The sequence below is a fragment of the Hevea brasiliensis genome, chromosome 5 (genome assembly GCF_030052815.1).
Source record: "Hevea brasiliensis isolate MT/VB/25A 57/8 chromosome 5, ASM3005281v1, whole genome shotgun sequence".
Lineage (NCBI taxonomy): Eukaryota > Viridiplantae > Streptophyta > Magnoliopsida > Malpighiales > Euphorbiaceae > Hevea > Hevea brasiliensis.
Window position 1 is genome coordinate 16,097,815 of NC_079497.1, and position 16,932 is coordinate 16,114,746.

Below are 16,932 nucleotides of genomic sequence, written 5' to 3' on the forward strand. Positions count from 1 at the left end.
GGTTTTAGTGGATGTCAGTATGTAATATGTAAGAACAATAATTGTAGGTATGTTTGCCTTAATCCATAAGCACTCTCTTTTGATTATGTATCTATAGATGAATTTCACTTTAGCATTTTATTAATTTTATGAGAAGGATCAAAATTCTGAACCTTTTTAAAAGAAATGTTCTATGCTATGATGGAAATGATAAAATGTAATTGCTTTAGGTTTTGGTTTATAAGGATTAAATAAATCTTTTTACCAAGTTTTAGGCTTGTTATAGGTTTTGGCAACTTTAAGCTGACCCATTCTTTAGCATCGATAATGGCCCTTAGTTGGGTTGTAACTTAACTATTTGATGTGGCAAGTTAGTTACATAAGGCAACTAATGCAACAAAGTTGTATATAAATTTTTATGGAGCAATAACAACACACGAGAGTCATTCTTTATTTTCTTTTCTCTCACAAGTTTCTCATGGTATCGAAGCAAATCCTATATAGATATGGCAATTTCTTTTTGACTCTTTAATTCTTTAATTAGTTTCTTGTTAGATTCAAGATCAAAGAATTTAGCATATACTGATTTCTTAATTTACTTTTGTGCATTTGAATCATCGCCATGGCTGAAGAAGTAAGGGAAGTTAGAGCTACGGTGCAGCAATAAGGAGATGAAGCTCTTTCTCTCCAAAATTCTAACAATCCTAGAATAATACTGGTGAGTGCTTAACTTAATGGCACAAATTACTTACCATGCAGTTGGTTGATGTTGATCTCATTGCAAGCCAAGGACAAGCTTGGATTTATCAATGGAGAGACTATGAAACCTGCAATAACATCACTAGATTTTAAAAAATGGAAGAGAGTTGATTACATGGTAATTTCATGGATCCTTAATGCAATTGCAAAAGATCTAGCAAAAACTTTCCTCTATGCTACATTTGCTAAGTAGTTATGGGAGGAATTGCAGCAAAGATTTGGAGAAAGTAATGGATTATTACTTTGCAAAATAAAAAGAGAAATTAGCTTTTTCACACGAGGGAATATGCCATTGATGGTTTTACTTTACCAAGCTTAAGAAATGTGGGATGAGATTGTGTTTGAAATCATTCCTTGTGTATACCTATAGAAATTGTACTTGTGGAGTTTCAAAAGCAATGGTTAAGTTAGATAATGATGAAAAACTTATGCAATGTTTGATGGGTTTGGGGGAGAATTATAATCACGTGCGCTACCAAGTATTGTTGCTTGATCCTTTGCCTAGTGTAAGCAAGGTGTACTCATTGATCTTGCATGTGGAAAAGAAATAACAGGTTTATAACTCTAGTTTGGAAATCAATAATCAAGCAATAATGGCAGTCAAGAACAATAAGGAGGCTGGGAATGCTAAGGAAAAGAATGAAAAAGATGATGTAACCAAGAAGGAAACTTATTACTGTGATTACTGTAAAAAATAAGGCCATGTAATGGATACATGCTTCAAATTGCACGATTATTTAGAATGGTTTCAAGGCTAAACCAGAAAAAGATCTTGCAAGCTCCACACCCAAGAAGTATCTAACATGTCCCAAGTCTTTAATAGTGAAGACTTGATGAAGGAATTATTTTACTTTAACAATGGCATTTTCATCAACATCAGTAATTAAAACATCATCTATGTAAACAAGTAATGCCATGAAATTGTCATATGTTCCTTTAGTGAAGAGACAATGTTCATTTATGGACTGCATGAACCCATACTGAGTGAGTTTCATTGTCAGTTCCTTGCTCCACTGATGACCCGCTTACTTTAACCTATAGAGGGATTTAACCTAATGAAATACTTGACCAAGCTTAGCAGCATTGTATCCCTTTAGCGGTTTCATATAAAGCTTTTCATCAATATACCCGTGAAGGTATGCCTTATTAATATTTCACTGATGAATTGCCAAACTTCGAGCTACTGTAATAACAAGGAACACGTAGACTATTACCATCTGGGCCACTAGGGAGAAAGAAGCCATTTAATCAATGCGTGGTAAATGATTACATCCTTTGGCCACAAGCCTAGCCTTGTAATGGTCAATGGTCGCATTCAGATTATATTTGACTTGAAAAAACCATTAGAATTCTATGGCTTTCTTGTGTGCAGGTAGGTTAATGAGAACCCAGGTCTTATTAGCTTCAAGAGCTTCAAGCTCCTTATTCATGGTAGTAACCTATTTTGTGTCTTTCTTAGCTTGGAAATAAAAAGATGGCTTAGGAACATGAGACATGTTAGCAGTAAATTGAAGAAAATCAAAAGCAAATATGGGTGAATGAAAAAAATATATATGGATGAATGAAAAAAATATGGTAAAGAGATGACACCTTTGTCATTTATGAGAACCTTGTCAACTTTAATTTTAGTTGAATCAGCAGATGCAAGGCTATCAATAGGTTGTACTAACGCAATAAAATCTCTCATCCAAGAAGGTTTGGACATTTGACTAGTACTTTTCCTTATGGCTGGTTGTGATGTTTGATGTAAAATAAGAATAGTAGGTAGTGCAATGGGTTGGGATGGTATTTTAAGTGATGGTGTGACATGAGTTGATGGTATGATAGTAGGAGAGGCAGTGACTTCTTAGGTATGAAGCTTGCAAGATCTTCTTCTAGGCTATTTCTAAATCAATGAAAGTATACTTTGGATATAATTAAAGATGCTTAGCCTTATTTCTGCCAAACTAGCTAACCATCTAATGTCCAAAGGTTTGAAGTTTGACAATGAAACTAGCCATCCACTTTCTGAACCTGAGAGATATAGGCGTTTGGTTGGTCGCCTTCTTTATCTTAACCTTACACACCCAAATATAACGTACGCAGTTCAACATCTCAGCCAGTTTCTTCAGGTCCCTTGCTAGCTTCATTGGGACACTGTACTTCATCTCCTTCATTATTTGAAAGGTTCTCTAACAAAAGGCCTTTTCTTTCCTGGGAATGGTAGTCTTCATTTAATAACATTCTCATATGCTAACTGGGCCACTTGTTACATGACCTGGAAACCGCTTATTGGTTATTGTATATTTTTGGGTGGCTCATTGTCTCATGGAAGTCAAAGAAGCAAAAGATCATTCATCAATCCTTTGCCAAAGCAAAATACCATAGTATGGCTTCTACTGTCTATGAGTTATTATCATTATACTATATGCTAAAAGGTTTTTGGGCGAATTTGCCTTTGCCCATCCTATTGCATTGTGTGAATAAGGTTACAGTTCACATATATGAAAATCTAGTATTTCACAAGTGTACTAAGCATTTAGATATCGATTGTCATATTGTTCACCAACAGGTTCTTAATGGCTTTATTACCACCACTCATCTTCCTTCCAAGTATGGGTGGCTAATCTTTTCACAAAGCTATTAACTTCTCATATTTTAACTATTTTGCTACCAAGATAGGATTGGTTAGTCTCAACCCCTCTCCATATTTAGAGAGGGATGAAGGAATGTAATTTATCCAAAATGTAGTAGCAAGAATTATGTTAGAGTTTATAAGATTTGTTAAAGCTAAATAGTTGATGTGGCAAGTTAGTTACAGAAGGCATGTGATGTAACAAAGCTGTATATAAACTTTTGTGGAGCAATAACAATACATGAGATTCATTCTCTATTTTCTTCTCTCACAAGTTCCTCACCCAATTCTTCTCCAAATTGCAAATCCCCATTTTGTTAACTAATATGATCAACACATTACGCTAATCAATTATAGATCAAGTAAATCATAACCAATATATCACACCTTACCCCTCTGTAAGACATAACATGATCCCGTAGAATACCTAATGAACTACCGAACTTTATCTATCGATAACTCATTAAGTACCCTACAAGGGATTTTAAAATAATTTTCTTACTTTTATAAGTGATGAGTATTTTCTAATAGGTATTAAAACATTTATTTAGATTTTGTAAACTAGTTAAAATTTTTGTCCCATTTTATTTTTTCGCAAATTTTATAAAAATTTCGACAGAGTGCCGTTTGTATTTTGAGAAAACAGTTCTTCAAATACCTGTAAAAAGCACTTTCAATACTTTATCTCAACAACTTCATCAATTTCCACAACCATCCCAACCAAATTCAATATTATTTCTCAATTTCCAAAATTCAACAATCATTAAAATACTATTAATCAATTTCATTCAAATTAAAACAAAATACTTCTATTCATATTTCATTAAAGATAAAATAATTTATATACATCATTACAAAAATTTACATTAAGAAAAATCCAAACCAAAATTTATTACAAGCTTTATACAACTGCTCATAACCAATTTTACATGTCCATACAGTTACATACATTTACATACATCAAAATAGCTTTTACAATTAGAGTATAAAATATACCCGATAGAACTTCAGGGTAGGTCACTCCACAATCCTCAACAGCTCACTCTGTTGCTCCTCTAGTCTCTATATCTGCGACAGCAATAACAGCTATCACTGAGTACTAGGACTCAGTGGTGCACAACATACTAAAATAATCTTTATGCGGAATTTAAATCAAATTTATTCAAAAATTAAACTGAACATGAAATATAAATTCAAAACATGATTTATAAGATTTTAATCCAAACAATTTCATTGCAAAAGTCTCAAAATAAATTTCATAAAAACACACAGTTATATCATGCCATTTGAAACAAATATAATCTCAATAGCCAGAGACTAAGAAGAAGTCACATCACAAGGCTAGCTAGCTCAAATATATGAGAACCCATTCTTTTTCTTCTTCTACTGGCACACACCTCAACACTTCAGCCAGAGAAGGAATCAAAATTCGAAACTGGTTTCTCCCACTAGTCATGCTAGTGAGGTGTTCAAATATATGGTTATGACACTGTGGTTTCAAAACTTATCTTAACAATTTACTAAACATTTATTGCCATTTCAAACAAACTCCAATAAACTTTCAACAATTCCAAAAGCATAATACACATTTCATGCACTTTGTAAATGAATTTTAAAGCATATTGATGTTGTGCACAAACCTTATACGAGTCGCTTCTTGGCCTTGACTCGATTCCTCGGGTTCTTTTCCGGTATTCTTTTTCACTGGAACATACAGTTTCACAGTATTTCAGTATCATAACTCATCATAAATCCAAAAATAAATTCAAATTTACTTTTACCTAGCTTTAATATACTAAAATTGACGTTCTTTAAAATTTATATTTTGGGATTACTATTCACTATACTATTTAAGTCAATTTGTTGACTTTCTAAGGCTTAATAGGTATGGGAATTCCAACTATACTCACATACCACATTTTGGTCACCAATTTTGTTGGTTTTGGTTGTTTTCTCAAAACTTAAGTCTTTTAGGCAAATTTTTAAATTTTCAATTTTGGTATCATATGTTGCACTGTTCCATTGGTCATTTTACTGTTAGAATTTGGCTAAGTTTTCTTCATAGAAATTATTCCTTATTGTCTTAACTTTATTCTCCTTTTTGAATCACTCTAATTGGAGTTTTGTAGCTCAAGTTATAGCCATTTGAATCACAGTTGTAGGATTGGACTTAACCCAGATTTTTTAGGCAAATTCTGGTTTTGGAAGTTTGAAGTCACCAACTTTGGGTGGCTAAATGACTTGGTTAAGGGCATAATTTGAGTTTGTGTTCCTCATGAAAGTTTTAGGTCTATATCTCAGCTTTCCACTGGTAAAATTTCAGGTTATTTAGACCTGCCTAGTCTAAGTTATGGCCAAATGAACAAACACTGTTTATTTGGTCATTTTTGTACAAGGCAGAACACTCACATCCGGATTTGGCCAATTTGTTCACTATGCTATGGTCACTTTTTGGGTATGATTCCTGAATGAAAAATGTGTCATTTTGTGTCTAGTTTCATTCCCAATTGGCCTTACACCAATTGGGCTTATAAATTTTCAGTTTTTGTCCCTAAAAAGGACCTTGGTCCTACTGCCTGCAGCATAACCCTAATCACTCCGAATTTAAACTTAATTCTAACAATTCCAACATACCTCAACTAGTCAAAAATGACCATTTCCCAACTCCAACAAGGTCAAACACATCATTTAACAAATTCTCACATTTTTCCTCCCAAAACCCTAGGTCTAAAACCCTAACTTCCATGTTTAATTTATTTGTTGAATTCTAAATGCACATTTGATATTTATACGCTCATTCACACTTAACTAATTCATAATTTGCATCAAAATCTTCCATCCTCAAACCTAAACCCCTAGTTGGACGAATTTCTATTTGGTCTCTCAATAATTGTTTTGTTATGATTTTAAGTTACTTTCTAAGTTAATTAAACTAAAACATAATCATCTAACTACAAATTTTCAAGTTTAGATCTCTAACATTGTGTGAAGCTTTTCTAACCTTTTAATTCTTCAAATTTTCTTCTCTTTCTTGTGCCCAATCTCTTGTCCAAGCTTAATTATCAAAGTTTTGTTGAGAGAGTTATGAATTTTAGGGTGAGAATTTAAGGTTTGTAAGAGCTTTTAGGTTCATCAATGGTGGAAAGAATACAAAAAAAAAAAAAAAGGGAGAGAGGAAAGTGACGGGAACAATGGAGAAGATAACTTTTAAATTTTGTTTTTATTCTTTGTTGGACTTAGTCAAATAAATAAAATAAATGGTAATTTATTTATGAGGTCATGCTCATGTCATGGGTTGATGTCATTAATCTTATTTTCTTTTTCCTTTCTTTTTCCTCACTTCTTTAATTTAATTCTATATTTCAAAATTTTCTTTTCTCTGATTTTATTGAACATTTAGGTCAGGAGTCAGCTCTAGGGGTAAATTGACCAAATCGCCCCTCGCCAGTTCAATCCGGTTTGCTAGTTATTTGACATTTCTTTCGAATCCCTGACCTAATTATTTGACCTGCTTAACAATTTTTTTTGTGATTTCCTTTTTTGGAACTATGTTCACAATGGTCCTAAGGACCGCAGCGTCACATTTTACAGTTCAAAATTTGAGTTTAGATTGACCTCGCAGTCGTTCCCGAGAAGGTCACCCATCGCTGTGACTCTCGGCTCATTTAACCTCTTATGTTCTGTTTTTCTTATTTATACTTAACTAATTGACAATTACTAATTATTTGTGTTCATGGCTTATCTAGTTGTCTTAAACGTGATTCTACTTCTCTTAATTATCCGGACCGACACCGTTCATCGGAATAGTAAAATATACCAGGCTATGCAAATAGGGGTGTTACACAATAGAATTACACAATTAATAACAAATAGACACAACAAAATACACATTACAAAAATCAATTTACACAAATCATTAAGTAAATCACACAAAAAATAATTACAGACACAAATTCATCGCAACAGGCCAATAACAAATTCATTGCATGTAACTATCTATTGATCTCCTACCCATTACTCATTTAATGTTCAAAGCCCAAAAAGAAAAAAAATAAGAATGTCTTTTGAAGAGTTTCTGGGTAATGAAACCTAGAACATCAAATCCAAAGGACAACTTTACTTTGCCTTTCTAGGATTTAAGGATGAAGACAAGGCATGTGATTCATGAAGAATGAAGATAGCTTTCTAATGGTGATGCACTGCTACTATTTTGAGGTTTAATGTGTGAAGATGATGGTGAATATTGTTCTTAATTTCACAATAGAAGAATAAGAAGAAGTCAAGAAGAAGAAGAAGGAGAAGGAGAGGCATGATTAAGACAGGAAAGGGTTGGGGGTGGGGTGGTTGGGAATTGGAAAGTAGAATACACACACACTACAAGATATTACTGGAATAGCAATGGAAATTAGACAATGGACTTACAATAGAATAAAAACTAAATTTGTTTATTAAATATTGCAACAAATTGAAACACAATAAAAATGGAATTTAGAAACGAAAAATGATCCGTTGCTATTTTTAGCACAAAAAGCTTTGCCTTCAAATTTAGAAACAAATTTAAAATGGAATAAATATGGATTAGAAACAGACCAAAATTCGTTTCTAATCCATTTCTAAATTTGAAACAAATTCAATTCCCTTTTTAATCCGTTTCTAAATTGTAAAGAATGAAAAGAAAGTCTAAAATTTTAGAAATGGAATCCACATTCTATTTCCAAATTAGAAATGGATTCAATTTTATTTCTCATCCATTTCTAATAAGTAGAAGTAGTAAAGAATGCTTAAAAATTTAGAAATGAAATTCAAATTCCATTTCAAAATTAGAAACGGATTCCATTCCATTTCTAAATTGTAGAAGTAAAAAAGAAAACTTAAAACCTTAGAAATGGAATCCAAATTTTGTTTGTAAATTAGAAACGAATTCAATTTCTTTTCTAAATTATAGAGCTTAAAAATTATGGGGGGAAATGGACCCTTTTTTTTTTCAAAATATATAAATGGAATGCCCAGTCTATTTTTAAATTTACAAACAGATTTTATTGCGAACCTAAAATTTAGGGCGAGAAATGTCTCACCTTTTATTTTTAGAATTTAGAAATGAATTTTCTATTTTTATTCTATTTCAAATTTAAAAATAAATTCAAAAATCTATTGCAAATTTGTGTAGGAAAAAATCCCACCATTTTTTCAATTACAAACAAATTTTGTATTCTATTTCTAAATCGCATATAGAAACATTACTCTTTTCTCATTTCATTTATTCTTTCATTTTCTTCTCTCTCATTTTACTACTTCTTACATTTCCTTTAATTTCTTCTCTTTCTTTCATTTCTTTTCTTTTCTTCCTCATTCTCTTCATTTTATCTTTAATATCATTTTTCTCTTTTTTTTTTCCTTTTTCATTAATACTTTTTTTTTTCATTTTCTTTTATTTCATTCTTTCTTCCATTTTATTTCATTTTCGTTCTCATTTTCTTCCTTTTATCTTTCATTTCATTTTTTATTATTTTTAATCAATACTTTTTTATTTCATTTTTCTCTTTTTTCTTCTAATTTTTCTATTTTTTTTCATTTTCTTTTATTTCAAATTTTCTCTTATCTTTGTCTTTTTTATTTTTTATTCCTAACTCTTTCTCCCATTTTAATTTTTGTTAGTAATTTTTATTATAATACAATTATGGTAGTTTTATGATTAATTTATTTTTATTTGTAGTTTTTAATAATGTTTTATATTGTCTTTAGTATTAATGTATTTTTATTAATAAATTTTAGTAATTTGTTTTTTAATATTTTTATTATACATATTAACGATAATTTTTCATTTGCATTTTTTTATTAGTAATTTTGTATTTAATATCTTTATATTTATTTTTTATAATATTAGTAATATTATTTATATTGTATTTTTAGTAGTAATTTATCATTTTGTTCAAAATTTACTTTTAAAATGACTTCAAAATAAATAATATAATTTTTTTTATTTTTCACTTTTATTAATTAGAGACAAAAAAATCCGTTTCTAAATATATTTTATTAATAAATTTTTTATGATTAGAAATGTAATTCCATTTCTAAATAAAAACGAATTAGAAATGAATAGGAATCAATTTCTAATTTGAAAAGGTTTAATCTCTTTTTTTGAATTAGAAACATAATATATTTTGTTTCTATTTCGTTTCCAAGTAAAAACAAATTAGAAATGGAAAAATTTAGAAACAAAATTCTTTCATTTCTAATTTAATGAGAAATGAACACTATTCCATTTCCAATCCATTTTTAATTTAGAAACAAATAGAAATTTACGTTTTTATAATTATTAGCAACAAGCAAAATGGAAATGGAAAAATTTAGAAACAAAATTGTTTCATTTCTAATTTAATTAGAAACAAACAGTATTCCATTGTTAATCCGTTTCTAATTTAGAAACGAATAGAAATTTACTTTTTTTTAATTATTAGCAACAAGCTAATTAGAAATAGATTTTTTTTTTCTGTTTTAATTCGTTACTAAGCCAAATTAGGAATGGAAATCTTTAATTTAGAAATGAAAATTTTCATTTCTAAATTGCTTATATATATATATATATACTAATCGATTACGATAAATTAAATCAGATTTTGTAGTTTTTTCTTCTATAGTACTCGATGTGGCATAAGCATGCAAGGCTTAATACAGGATTTCTAATCCTAGCAGAGAAAGGAAGGAAACGGATACTCAATTTAAAGTGAGTAAATAGAATTTCATACTCTATCTCATAGATATGTATAGAATTATGAGAAAAGCCGTATTCGATGAAAGTTACGGCTTGGAGGGAGGTCTTTCATATCTTTTGATATATATATATATATATAACACAACAATTTAAGAGATTAAGGAAATTGGTTTGATTTAGTTCAAATCAATTTTTGACTAAAAAATGAATCGAAATGAAAAATAAAAATATCTATAATTGAAAATTAAATCGAACCACTTAAATATAAAATCCAACTGGATAGACTCGATTCAATTTGATTTTTCAATTTAGACCAAAATATGCTCAATCCTACGCATAAAATGACTTTGATGGGTTTGACGGGCTCTATTTAATTTACTTAATTAAATTATTAAAATGAATGAAATTATTTTAGTTCGTCCAAAATGTTAAAAAGGCAGGTTGGGTATGGCCACTTGGAACTGTAACAACAAATCTTGTCTAATTACCTAAGATTCTAATTATTATAAGGTGTCCACCCTGTATGAATGGACTACCTTCCTATATTTGTATGAATGGGCTACCTACCTATATTAAGGACGATCATTACTTTCAAAATTTCAACATCGCTCAGATGCTTTGGGTCAGTTCAAGATGAGCGTTGATGCTGCGGTGGTTTCGAATAGTGTTGTTGGGTTCGGTGTTGCTCAGGGAAATGAAAAAGGAGAAATTATTTTGGCTGCCTCAAAGGGATTCAGTGGAAACTGGGATGTTGACCTTGCGGAAATTCATGCTATTTTCTTTGAAGTACAAACTGCTCTTGCTGGGATTCAGTGGCAAATACATTATCTCGCCAGCATGGCCAAAGATGGTATTGTGGACCAACATTTATCTGCTTGGTTGGAGGATGTTCCACCAAAATTGGCAGCAATAGCTGTTGGTGATGTAAATCTGTTTTCTCTTTAATGAATTTTAATGAATTTCTTCATCTGTTTATTCTGAAAAACAAAAAAAAAAAGCTCAAATGCTTTTCGGCTCCTGTGGTTTGAACAGAGAAGCAAAATAAGAGAAAAAGAACTGAATTATTTTATTGATTGGAGAACTTGTTTATATACAAGATTTCAGTATTCTAGAAAACTAAGGAAGCTACAAGATACAGTTGAAAACTAACTAATTCTGTTATCTTAACAAAAACACGCAGGAACAGTCCTTCACTCATTCAATCCTTGCTGCGCACCGTATTACTTATTCCCAACGCACCGTTTTACTTGCTCTGCCTTTTCCTTCTTCAACTCGAGTGACCTCTGCTAAATTATCCGTTGAGCTTTGCTTTAGCTGCTGCTTAACTTACTTTACAACCTTCCCTCAAGATGGAGACGGAGAAAAGTTTTGAAGTCCCATCTTGGACATTAAATGGTGAAATGCTGAAGAGGCCAAGGGTTTGGTTCCGAGAAGCTACATGAACAATCGAAATGAACCATTTCTCGAGTTCATTGCAAATCATATGATAATCAATTTCTAGGTGTTTGGTTCTCTCATGAAAAACGGGGTAGGCTGCTACCTGTTGAGCAGCTTTGTTGTCACAATGCAACATAATTAGTTAAATTAGTTTGAGGTTGGAAATCTTGGAGTAAGTATGTGTAATCCACTGTAATTCACAAACCATGGATTCCATACTCCTATATTCAGCCTCAGGGGAAGACTGACTTACTGTATTTTGTTTTTTTGCTTTCCAAGATATTAAAGAACCAAGAAACACACAAAATTCGGTCAGTGATTTTCTGGATATTGGACAAGCAGCCCAATCAGCATCACAGAAGGCTTTGATTTTGAAATCATTCTCAACAGGAAAGAAAATCCCTTTGTCAGGACAACCTTCAAGTATCTAAGAAAATGGAGAGTAGCATCCCAGTGAGTTTGTCTAGGAAGTTGCATGAACTAACTCAACTGCTGTGTGGCATAAGAGATATCAGGTCTGGTTAAGCTCAGGTATAAAAGTCTCCCTACTAACCTTCTGTACTTATCTGGATCTTTAAGAATTTCTCCCACTTCATTGTCTAATTTTAGTCCTTTAGGAAAAGGAACTGAAGCAGATTTGGCATTTGAAAGACCAAAATCTATAAGAATATCTAATACATACTTTCTCTGGTTGAGAAACATGCCTGCAGAGGACCTAGCAACCTCTAGCCCCAAGAAATATTTAACATAGCCAAGGTCCTTAATAGTAAACTTGTCATCTAGAAATTTCTTTACTAGAATAATGTCATCCTTAGTAGCACCAGTGATTAAAACATCATCAACATACACAATTAAGGCTAAGAAATGACTGTTACATCCTTTAGTAAAGAGATAATGATAAAAAAAACTAGGCTGAGTAAGACCTTAGGCAATCAAATTTTGTGTCAGCTCAATATTCCATTGCCTACCAGCCTATTTTAATCCATAAGGGCTTTTAACTAGCTTGCAGACTTGACTAGGCTAAGCTTTAATATAACCTTTTGGAGGAAGCATGGAAAGATCCTCATCAATATGCCCATGAAGATAGGCATTATTGATGTCAAGCTGATGAATTACCCAATTAAAAACAGTACCTATGGCAAGAAATACCTTTACAGTAACCAATTTTGCAACTAGGCTAAAACTATCATGATAATTAACTCTAGGTAGTTGATTATAGCCCTTTGCTACTAGCTTAGATTTAAATCTATCAACAGAACCGTCTGTTTTATACTTGATTCTAAATACTCATTTGGACGTGATGGCCTTCTTACCTTAGTAAGGATCCATGTATTATTGTTTTCCAATGCATCCAATTCAGCTTTCATGGTAATGACCCAATTATTATCTTTACAAGCCTGCTGATAAGTTTTAGGTTCTATAGTTGCATAGACATTTGCTAGAAAACTCATGTAATCATCAGTGAATTGGGATAAAGAAGAAAAGGAAGATAGAGAAAGATAAAGAGAAGAATATATACCTACAGAAGATGGTGACAGGAGGTTAGCAGTAGTCTCAGAAGAGTTAATGGGAGATGAAGTAATTGATGAAACAACAAAGTCATTGAGCCACCCTGGTTTTGAAACATTCCTAGTACTTTTCCTAAGGGACACTGCATGGGGAAGAACAGAAGAAATAGGTTTTGTAGATTTAGTATTAGGTGAAACATGTTGGGGAAGAGAAGAATGAGAAGAATTATGTGTGATAGGAAGAGGGCTTGCAGATTGTGAGAGTGGATGACCAGAATCAATCGAAAGTGATGGAGAATGAAGTGAGAATGAAAAAAATTGTGAAGAAGAAATATTAGGAAGTGGAATTAGAAGAGGAACACTACTGTCATTAGATTTGTGCAGGGTGCTATGACTATAGGGAAAACAACTTTCATGAAAAACTACATCTCGAGAGACAAAAATAGTTTTCTTTTCTAAATCATAGAGTTGATAAGCTTTAAAGCCTTGTGCATATCCTAACAAAAGACACTTAAAAGCTCTGTAATCAAATTTTCCTTTGTGAGGACTGGTATTTATTGTAAAACACAGACACCTAAACACTTTCAAATGACTATAATAAGGAATCTTACCATACAACACTTCATAAGGGGATTTTTTATTTAAAACTTATGAAGTCAGTCTATTTAAAAGATGGGTGGCTGTCAAAATGGACTCACTCCAGAATTGAAGGTGAGCTTGAAACATTAAAGATCTTGCAATTTGTAAAAGATGTTTATGTCTCCTTTCCTCCACTCCATTTTGCTGTGGTGAGTAAGGGCAAGACCTTTGATGTAAAATTCCTTTAGATTTAAAAAATTCTATGCAAGATTGGTTTACAAACTCTGTACCATTGTCAGTCCTAATAATTTTGATCATTTTGTGAAATTGTGCGTGAATCATGATGACAAAATCTTTCAATGTAGTGCAGATATTTGCTTTATTGGGTAATAAATATGTCCAGGGCCCTAGAAAAGTCATCCACAATAGTAAGGACATATTGTGCATGTGAAATAGAATGCACACTATAAGGAACCCAAAGATGAACATGAATTAATGCAAAAATTTCAGTAGTTGTAATATGACTTTGGCCAAAAGAAATTCTTTGTTGTTTAGCGAATGGGCAAACTTCACAAATATAATGAGTAGAATGTTTCTTTTTTATTTTAGGTATATGTGACAATGTAGTAGGAGAGACATGGCCAATTCTGAGATGCCAAATATTATTGCTTGTAGTAGTTACATTTTGAGATATATGACAGGATTTATTTGCTAAAAAGTGCGAGGCACCTCCATAACTCTTTATGGCTGCATCTTCTTTATCTTGACAGAATGACTTGTTGTTTAACTGGTATAATCCTCCTTTCACTCTTCCAATAGCTACTACAGCCTTAATCACTAGGTCCTGCAAAATACAACATTCATGTGAAAATTAAACAGTAATTGGTGAGGTTTGGTTGACTCTACTTACTGATAATAGGTTGTATTTGAAACTGGAAACATAAAGAACATTTTCTAATCTAAGGTTTAGATGTAATTCTACTGTACCTATGTGAGTTACACTTTTAGTGGTTCCATCTGGTAGGTTTATAGTGCTAGGGCTAGTAATTTTGGTTATTTTTGTAAAAGTGTTTAGGTCATGAAACATGTGAGTTGAAGCTTTTGTGTCTACAATCCACATACTGCCATTATTATCAGCAGAACTAGTTTGATAATAACATGAATTTTTACCTGCAAGGCTAGTAAACTCTACACAACTTGCCTCATTAGGAGAAGATCCTTGCTAATTTTTCCTAAATTTCATGATCTCCTGTTGTATGTAACTAGACAATCCTGGATTCAAGTTGTCATTCTTCAATGACCCTTCCCCTTCAAAATCCAAAGGTGTCTCAAAAACCTGTGCAGCAGTGCCTATTTTCTCTTTCTCCTTCTTCTGTTTATACTCAGAGAGCCACTCTGGATACCCGTTCAACTTAAAACAAGTCTCCTTAACATGGCCAATTGTGTTAAAATAGGTACAAAACCTATCTTCCTTCTTATTTGATTTTTTCTTAGACTGAGGATACTGATTCTTACTGCCTCCCTTTTCAACCTGGCATTTGTGTGTTTTCACATTCATTACAGTATTGAATTCACTATTTGTCATATTATTCACTTCTCTTTGTTTCCCTATGCTGAGAACCATAGAATATGCCTTGTTCACACTAGGAAATGGTTGCATCAACAATATTTGGTTCTTAACATGGTCATATGAATCATTTAGGCCCATTAAGAACTAAATTAACCTATCATCATTCTCAATGTCAGCTAATTGCTTTGTAGCACCACACATGCATGTTGTCAAAGGCTTTAAACATGCAAGTTCATCCCACAATTTCTTCATTTTTATAAAGTAAGCCATAAGACTCAGATTTGATTGAGAAAGTGAACTTATCTCCTTTCTAATCTGATACAACATTGGTCCATTACTTTCTCTAAATCTTTGCTTAATCTCCTCCCACAACTCCTTTGCTGATATTGTATAGAGGAAAGCCTTAACTAAATCTTTAACCATGGAATTCAAGATCCACGAGATTACCATGGAATCAACTCTTTGCCACTTCTCATATGCAGCAAATCCTTCTTCTGGTTTATCACATTTTCTAGTAATAAACCCTAGCTTGTCTTTTGTTCTCAGGGCTAACATCAAGGATCTACTCCATGGCAAGTAATTACCTCCAGTCAGAGGCACAGTCACTAAGATCAATCCAGGATGATCTGAGTTTAGCAAAACTAGAGCATTTTCATCAAATTTGCTAGCAACTTATTGATCTCCTCTATGATTGAGATCAGAATCAAGATGTAAACTTGATTCAGCCATCCAAGAATCAATAACAAATTAAAAATTACAATAAAAGAAGGAAAAACAGATAAAGATTGAGGAAGAAAACATATCTGAGAACCAAGGTTTTCTTAGAGAAGCGGTTACCAAAACACGCAGGGAACGTGCTCTGATACCATGAACCGAGAAGCAAATTGAAAGAAAAAGAACTGAATTATTTTATTAATTGGAGAACTTGTTTTTATACAAGATTTCAGTATTCTAGAAAACTAAAGAAGCTACAAGATTCAGCTGGAAACTAACTAATTCTGTTATCTTAACAAAAACACGAGGGAACAGTCCTTCACTCATTCAATCCGTGCTACGCACCGTATTACTTATTCCTAACGCACCGTTTTACTTGCTCTGCCTTTTCCTTCAACTCAAGTGATCTCTGCCAAATTATCCATTGAGCTTTGCTTTAGCTGCTGCTTAACTTACTTTACATAGTTTAGCATTGATAGAAGTCTTAATCCAAACTATATAAACAACTAGGATAGCAATTAATGTAATTAGCACTGTTAGTTAGCTATCAACTCCATTAATGATAGCCACATGTAACTACCATTAGCCGTGGGAATAATTATAGAATGCTTCTGCTAATTCCATGCAGTTAACTATATAAAATGGCAATCCAAAGAAATATTGACACATATATATGAGTGGGCCTATAAAATAATAATTACCTAGTAGTGAGTTCTAAAAATTAATAACTAATTAGAAGTGTTTTTCTTTTAAAAAAATCATAGCTGTAATTGTTTAGATGGTACTTAATTATTAGGTTATCATTTTATGTCAAATGCTATATGGAATAGCAGATCACTTTATAATTTTTCTAGCCATGGCCACCTTTATATTGGTCACCTCTTCTAAAAATTGAAATCCTAAGTACTGCATAATTATTCCTCCCCTTCTGTCATTTTCAAAAATTTTTTAATGGGTGTATGTAATATATTTGAGAATGAATTTAATAACTGTTAAATTCAATATTTATATTAAAATTTATATAAAATTAATTAAATTATATATAATAAATATATAAATT

General features: G+C 32.0%; 1 long non-coding RNA gene across 1 annotated transcript; it reads right to left on the reverse strand.

The window, feature by feature from the left end:
• Positions 1 to 14,169: 14,169 nt before the first annotated feature.
• Positions 14,170 to 16,311, reverse strand: LOC131179917 (uncharacterized). Its single transcript, XR_009148878.1, has 2 exons — positions 14,759 to 16,311; positions 14,170 to 14,432 (listed from the first exon to the last, which is right to left on the reverse strand). It is a non-coding gene; the product is annotated as an uncharacterized LOC131179917 (long non-coding RNA).
• Positions 16,312 to 16,932: the final 621 nt, after the last annotated feature.